The sequence below is a fragment of the Labrus mixtus genome, unplaced genomic scaffold (assembly GCF_963584025.1).
Source record: "Labrus mixtus unplaced genomic scaffold, fLabMix1.1 SCAFFOLD_42, whole genome shotgun sequence".
Taxonomy (NCBI): Eukaryota; Metazoa; Chordata; class Actinopteri; order Labriformes; family Labridae; genus Labrus; species Labrus mixtus.
The window spans coordinates 113,053-120,924 of record NW_026870275.1 but is presented as its reverse complement, the minus strand read 5'-3'; positions in this window follow the sequence as shown (position 1 = coordinate 120,924).

The window sequence follows — 7,872 nt, the reverse complement described above, 5'->3', positions numbered from 1 at the left end:
GTATTTGGGCATCAAAAAAGTTGAAAATTTTCATGAAGTATTTGGGCTTCAAAAAAGTTGAAAATTTTCATGAAGTATTTGGACTTCAAAAAAGTTGAAAATATTCATGAAGAAATTCGGCTTCAAAACAGTTGAAAATTTTCATGAAGAAATTCGGCTTCAAAAAAGTTTTCGCAAGGGGGGGGTGTTTCGTCTTTTTTCAACTTTTTCGTAAGGGGGGGGGGTGTTTCGTCTTTTTTCAACTTTTTCGTAAGAGGGGGGAGTTTCGTCTTTTTTCAACTTTTTCGTGAGGGGGGTGGGTCAATTGAAAGTATTCATGAAGAAATTCGGCTTCAAAAAAGTTTAAAATTTTCATGAAGTATTTGGGCTTCAAAAAAGTTGAAAATTTTCATGAAGAAATTCGGCTTCAAAAAAGTTTTCGCGAGGGGGGGGTGTTTCGTCTTTTTTCAACTTTTTCGTAAGGTGGGGGTGTTTCGTCTTTTTTCAACTTTTTCGTAAGGGGGGGTGTTTCGTCTTTTTTCAATTTTTTCGTAAGAGGGGGGTGTTTCGTCTTTTTTCAACTTTTTCGTGAGGGGGGGTGGGTCAATTGAAAATATTCATGAAGAAATTCGGCTTCAAAAAAGTTAAAAATTTTCATTAAGTATTTGGGCTTCAAAAATGTTTTAAATTTTCATGAAGTATTTGGGCTTCGAAAAAGTTGAAAATTTTCATGAAGAAATTCGGCTTCAAAAAAGTTTTCGCAAGGGGGGGTGTTTCGTCTTTTTTCAACTTTTTCGTAAGGGGGGGTGTTTCCTCTTTTTTCAACTTTTTCATATGGGGGGGTTGGTCAATTGAAATTTTTCATGAAGTATTTGGGCTTCAAAAAAGTTGAAAATTTTCATGAAGTATTTGGGCTTCAAAAAAGTTGAAAATTTTCATGAAGAAATTCGGCTTCAAAAAAGTTGAACGTTTTCATGAAGTATTTGGGCTTCAAAAAAGTTGAAAATATTCATGAAGAAATTCGGCTTCAAAAAAGTTGAAAATTTTCATGAAGTATTTGGGCTTCAAAATTTTTTTAAATTTTCATGAAGAAATTCGGCTTCAAAAAAGTTGAAAATTTTCATGAAGTATTTGGGCTTCAAAAAAGTTGAAAATTTTCATGAAGAAATTCGGCTTCAAAAAAGTTTTCGCAAGGGGGGGGTGTTTCGTCTTTTTTCAACTTTTTCGTAAGGGGGGGTGTTTCGTCTTTTTTCAACTTTTTCGTAAGAGGGGGGTGTTTCGTCTTTTTTCAACTTTTTCGTGAGGGGGTGGGTCAATTGAAAGTATTCAAGAAGAAATTCGGCTTCAAAAAAGTTGAAAATTTTCATGAAGTATTTGGGCTTCAAAAAAGTTGAAAATTTTCATGAAGAAATTCGGCTTCAAAAAAGTTTTCGCGAGAGGGGGGTGTTTCGTCTTTTTTCAACTTTTTCGTGAGGGGGGGGGTGTTTCGTCTTTTTTCAACTTTTTCGCAAGGGGGGGTGTTTCCTCTTTTTTCAACTTTTTCGTAAGGGGGGGTGTTTCCTCTTTTTTCAACTTTTTCATATGGGGGGGTTGGTCAATTGAAATTTTTCATGAAGTATTTGGGCTTCAAAAAAGTTGAAAATTTTCATGAAGCATTTGGGCTTCAAAAAAGTTGAAAATTTTCATGAAGAAATTCGGCTTCAAAAAAGTTGAAAGTTTTCATGAAGTATTTGGGTTTCAAAAAAGTTGAAAATGTTCATGAAGAAATTCGGCTTCAAAAAAGTTGAAAATTTTCATGAAGTATTTGGGCTTCAAATTTTTTTTAAATTTTCATGAAGAAATTCGGCTTCAAAAAAGTTGAAAATTTTCATCAAGAAATTCGGCTTCAAAAAAGTTTTCGCAAGGGGGGGATGTTTCGTCTTTTTTCAACTTTTTCGTAAGAGGGGGGTGTTTCGTCTTTTTTCAACTTTTTCATGAGGGGGGTGGGTCAATTGAAAGTATTCATGAAGAAATTCGGCTTCAAAAAAGTTGAAAATTTTCATGAAGAAATTCGGCTTCAAAAAAGTTTTCGCGAGGGGGGGGTGTTTCGTCTTTTTTCAACTTTTTCGTAAGGTGGGGGTGTTTCGTCTTTTTTCAACTTTTTCGTAAGGGGGGGTGTTTCGTCTTTTTTCAATTTTTTCGTAAGAGGGGGGTGTTTCGTCTTTTTTCAACTTTTTCGTGAGGGGGGGTGGGTCAATTGAAAATATTCATGAAGAAATTCGGCTTCAAAAAAGTTAAAAATTTTCATTAAGTATTTGGGCTTCAAAAATGTTTTAAATTTTCATGAAGTATTTGGGCTTCGAAAAAGTTGAAAATTTTCATGAAGAAATTCGGCTTCAAAAAAGTTTTCGCAAGGGGGGGTGTTTCGTCTTTTTTCAACTTTTTCGTAAGGGGGGGTGTTTCCTCTTTTTTCAACTTTTTCATATGGGGGGGTTGGTCAATTGAAATTTTTCATGAAGTATTTGGGCTTCAAAAAAGTTGAAAATTTTCATGAAGTATTTGGGCTTCAAAAAAGTTGAAAATTTTCATGAAGAAATTCGGCTTCAAAAAAGTTGAACGTTTTCATGAAGTATTTGGGCTTCAAAAAAGTTGAAAATATTCATGAAGAAATTCGGCTTCAAAAAAGTTGAAAATTTTCATGAAGTATTTGGGCTTCAAAATTTTTTTAAATTTTCATGAAGAAATTCGGCTTCAAAAAAGTTGAAAATTTTCATGAAGTATTTGGGCTTCAAAAAAGTTGAAAATTTTCATGAAGAAATTCGGCTTCAAAAAAGTTTTCGCAAGGGGGGGGTGTTTCGTCTTTTTTCAACTTTTTCGTAAGGGGGGGTGTTTCGTCTTTTTTCAACTTTTTCGTAAGAGGGGGGTGTTTCGTCTTTTTTCAACTTTTTCGTGAGGGGGTGGGTCAATTGAAAGTATTCAAGAAGAAATTCGGCTTCAAAAAAGTTGAAAATTTTCATGAAGTATTTGGGCTTCAAAAAAGTTGAAAATTTTCATGAAGAAATTCGGCTTCAAAAAAGTTTTCGCGAGAGGGGGGTGTTTCGTCTTTTTTCAACTTTTTCGTGAGGGGGGGGGTGTTTCGTCTTTTTTCAACTTTTTCGCAAGGGGGGGTGTTTCCTCTTTTTTCAACTTTTTCGTAAGGGGGGGTGTTTCCTCTTTTTTCAACTTTTTCATATGGGGGGGTTGGTCAATTGAAATTTTTCATGAAGTATTTGGGCTTCAAAAAAGTTGAAAATTTTCATGAAGCATTTGGGCTTCAAAAAAGTTGAAAATTTTCATGAAGAAATTCGGCTTCAAAAAAGTTGAAAGTTTTCATGAAGTATTTGGGTTTCAAAAAAGTTGAAAATGTTCATGAAGAAATTCGGCTTCAAAAAAGTTGAAAATTTTCATGAAGTATTTGGGCTTCAAATTTTTTTTAAATTTTCATGAAGAAATTCGGCTTCAAAAAAGTTGAAAATTTTCATCAAGAAATTCGGCTTCAAAAAAGTTTTCGCAAGGGGGGGATGTTTCGTCTTTTTTCAACTTTTTCGTAAGAGGGGGGTGTTTCGTCTTTTTTCAACTTTTTCATGAGGGGGGTGGGTCAATTGAAAGTATTCATGAAGAAATTCGGCTTCAAAAAAGTTGAAAATTTTCATGAAGTATTTGGGTTTCAAAAAAGTTGAAAATATTCATGAAGAAATTCGGCTTCAAAACAGTTGAAAATTTTCATGAAGAAATTCGGCTTCAAAAAAGTTTTCGCAAGGGGGGGGTGTTTCGTCTTTTTTCAACTTTTTCGTAAGAGGGGGGAATTTCGTCTTTTTTCAACTTTTTCGTGAGGGGGTGGGTCAATTGAAAGTATTCATGAAGAAATTCGGCTTCAAAAAAGTTGAAAATTTTCATGAAGTATTTGGGCTTCAAAAAAGTTGAAAATTTTCATGAAGAAATTCGGCTTCAAAAAAGTTTTCGCAAGGGGGGGTGTTTCGTCTTTTTTCAACTTTTTCGTAAGGGGGGGGTGTTTCGTCTTTTTTCAGCTTTTTCGTAAGGGGGGGGTGTTTCGTCTTTTTTCAACTTTTTCGTAAGGGGGGGTGTTTCGTCTTTTTTCAACTTTTTCGTGAGGGGGGTGGGTCAATTGAAAGTATTCATGAAGAAATTCGGCTTCAAAAAAGTTGAAAATTTTCATGAAGTATTTGGGCTTCAAAAAAGTTGAAAATTTTCATGAAGAAATTCGGCTTCAAAAAAGTTTTCGAAAGGGGGGGGGGTGTTTCGTCTTTTTTCAACTTTTTCGTGAGGGGGGGTGTGTCAATTGAAAATATTCATGAAGAAATTCGGCTTCAAAAAAGTTGAAAATTTTCATGAAGTATTTGGGCTTCAAAAAAGTTTAAAAATTTCATGAAGAAATTCGGCTTCAAAAAGGTTGAAAATTTTCATGAAGTATTTGGGCTTCAAAAAAGTTGAAAATTTTCATGAAGAAATTAGGCTTCAAAAAAGATAAACGTTTTCATGAAGTATTTGGGCATCAAAAAAGTTGAAAATTTTCATGAAGTATTTGGGCTTCAAAAAAGTTGAAAATTTTCATGAAGTATTTGGACTTCAAAAAAGTTGAAAATATTCATGAAGAAATTCGGCTTCAAAACAGTTGAAAATTTTCATGAAGAAATTCGGCTTCAAAAAAGTTTTCGCAAGGGGGGGGTGTTTCGTCTTTTTTCAACTTTTTCGTAAGGGGGGGGGGGGTGTTTCGTCTTTTTTCAACTTTTTCGTAAGAGGGGGGAGTTTCGTCTTTTTTCAACTTTTTCGTGAGGGGGGTGGGTCAATTGAAAGTATTCATGAAGAAATTCGGCTTCAAAAAAGTTTAAAATTTTCATGAAGTATTTGGGCTTCAAAAAAGTTGAAAATTTTCATGAAGAAATTCGGCTTCAAAAAAGTTTTCGCGAGGGGGGGGTGTTTCGTCTTTTTTCAACTTTTTCGTAAGGGGGGGGTGTTTCGTCTTTTTTCAACTTTTTCGTAAGGGGGGGTGTTTCGTCTTTTTTCAATTTTTTCGTAAGAGGGGGGTGTTTCGTCTTTTTTCAACTTTTTCGTGAGGGGGGGTGGGTCAATTGAAAATATTCATGAAGAAATTCGGCTTCAAAAAAGTTAAAAATTTTCATTAAGTATTTGGGCTTCAAAAATGTTTTAAATTTTCATGAAGTATTTGGGCTTCGAAAAAGTTGAAAATTTTCATGAAGAAATTCGGCTTCAAAAAAGTTTTCGCAAGGGGGGGTGTTTCGTCTTTTTTCAACTTTTTCGTAAGGGGGGGTGTTTCCTCTTTTTTCAACTTTTTCATATGGGGGGGTTGGTCAATTGAAATTTTTCATGAAGTATTTGGGCTTCAAAAAAGTTGAAAATTTTCATGAAGTATTTGGGCTTCAAAAAAGTTGAAAATTTTCATGAAGAAATTCGGCTTCAAAAAAGTTGAACGTTTTCATGAAGTATTTGGGCTTCAAATAAGTTGAAAATATTCATGAAGAAATTCGGCTTCAAAAAAGTTGAAAATTTTCATGAAGTATTTGGGCTTCAAAATTTTTTTAAATTTTCATGAAGAAATTCGGCTTCAAAAAAGTTGAAAATTTTCATGAAGTATTTGGGCTTCAAAAAAGTTGAAAATTTTCATGAAGAAATTCGGCTTCAAAAAAGTTTTCGCAAGGGGGGGGTGTTTCGTCTTTTTTCAACTTTTTCGTAAGGGGGGGTGTTTCGTCTTTTTTCAACTTTTTCGTAAGAGGGGGGTGTTTCGTCTTTTTTCAACTTTTTCGTGAGGGGGTGGGTCAATTGAAAGTATTCAAGAAGAAATTCGGCTTCAAAAAAGTTGAAAATTTTCATGAAGTATTTGGGCTTCAAAAAAGTTGAAAATTTTCATGAAGAAATTCGGCTTCAAAAAAGTTTTCGCGAGAGGGGGGTGTTTCGTCTTTTTTCAACTTTTTCGTGAGGGGGGGGTGTTTCGTCTTTTTTCAACTTTTTCGCAAGGGGGGGTGTTTCCTCTTTTTTCAACTTTTTCGTAAGGGGGGGTGTTTCCTCTTTTTTCAACTTTTTCATATGGGGGGGTTGGTCAATTGAAATTTTTCATGAAGTATTTGGGCTTCAAAAAAGTTGAAAATTTTCATGAAGCATTTGGGCTTCAAAAAAGTTGAAAATTTTCATGAAGAAATTCGGCTTCAAAAAAGTTGAACGTTTTCATGAAGTATTTGGGTTTCAAAAAAGTTGAAAATGTTCATGAAGAAATTCGGCTTCAAAAAAGTTGAAAATTTTCATGAAGTATTTGGGCTTCAAATTTTTTTTAAATTTTCATGAAGAAATTCGGCTTCAAAAAAGTTGAAAATTTTCATCAAGAAATTCGGCTTCAAAAAAGTTTTCGCAAGGGGGGGATGTTTCGTCTTTTTTCAACTTTTTCGTAAGAGGGGGGTGTTTCGTCTTTTTTCAACTTTTTCATGAGGGGGGTGGGTCAATTGAAAGTATTCATGAAGAAATTCGGCTTCAAAAAAGTTGAAAATTTTCATGAAGTATTTGGGCTTCAAAAAAGTTGAAAATTTTCATGAAGAAATTCGGCTTCAAAAAAGTTTTCGCGAGGGGGGGGTGTTTCGTCTTTTTTCAACTTTTTCGTAAGGGGGGGGTGTTTCGTCTTTTTTCAACTTTTTCGTAAGGGGGGGGTGTTTCGTCTTTTTTCAACTTTTTCGTGAGGGGGGTGGGTCAATTGAAAATATTCATGAAGAAATTCGGCTTCAAAAAAGTTGAAAATTTTCATGAAGTATTTGGGCTTCAAAAATGTTTTAAATTTTCATGAAGAAATTCGGCTTCAAAAAAGTTTAAAATTTTCATGAATAAATTCGGCGTCAAAAAAGATGAAAATTTTCATGAAGTATTTGGGCTTCAAAAAAGTTGAAAATTTTCATGAAGAAATTCGGCTTCAAAAAAGTTTTCGCGAGGGGGGGGTGTTTCGTCTTTTTTCAACTTTTTCGTAAGGGGGGGGTGTTTCGTCTTTTTTCAACTTTTTCGTAAGGGGGGGTGTTTCGTCTTTTTTCAATTTTTTCGTAAGAGGGGGGTGTTTCGTCTTTTTTCAACTTTTTCGTGAGGGGGGGTGGGTCAATTGAAAATATTCATGAAGAAATTCGGCTTCAAAAAAGTTAAAAATTTTCATTAAGTATTTGGGCTTCAAAAATGTTTTAAATTTTCATGAAGTATTTGGGCTTCGAAAAAGTTGAAAATTTTCATGAAGAAATTCGGCTTCAAAAAAGTTTTCGCAAGGGGGGGTGTTTCGTCTTTTTTCAACTTTTTCGTAAGGGGGGGTGTTTCCTCTTTTTTCAACTTTTTCATATGGGGGGGTTGGTCAATTGAAATTTTTCATGAAGTATTTGGGCTTCAAAAAAGTTGAAAATTTTCATGAAGTATTTGGGCTTCAAAAAAGTTGAAAATTTTCATGAAGAAATTCGGCTTCAAAAAAGTTGAACGTTTTCATGAAGTATTTGGGCTTCAAAAAAGTTGAAAATATTCATGAAGAAATTCGGCTTCAAAAAAGTTGAAAATTTTCATGAAGTATTTGGGCTTCAAAATTTTTTTAAATTTTCATGAAGAAATTCGGCTTCAAAAAAGTTGAAAATTTTCATGAAGTATTTGGGCTTCAAAAAAGTTGAAAATTTTCATGAAGAAATTCGGCTTCAAAAAAGTTTTCGCAAGGGGGGGGTGTTTCGTCTTTTTTCAACTTTTTCGTAAGGGGGGGTGTTTCGTCTTTTTTCAACTTTTTCGTAAGAGGGGGGTGTTTCGTCTTTTTTCAACTTTTTCGTGAGGGGGTGGGTCAATTGAAAGTATTCAAGAAGAAATTCGGCTTCAAAAAAGTTGAAAATTTTCATGAAG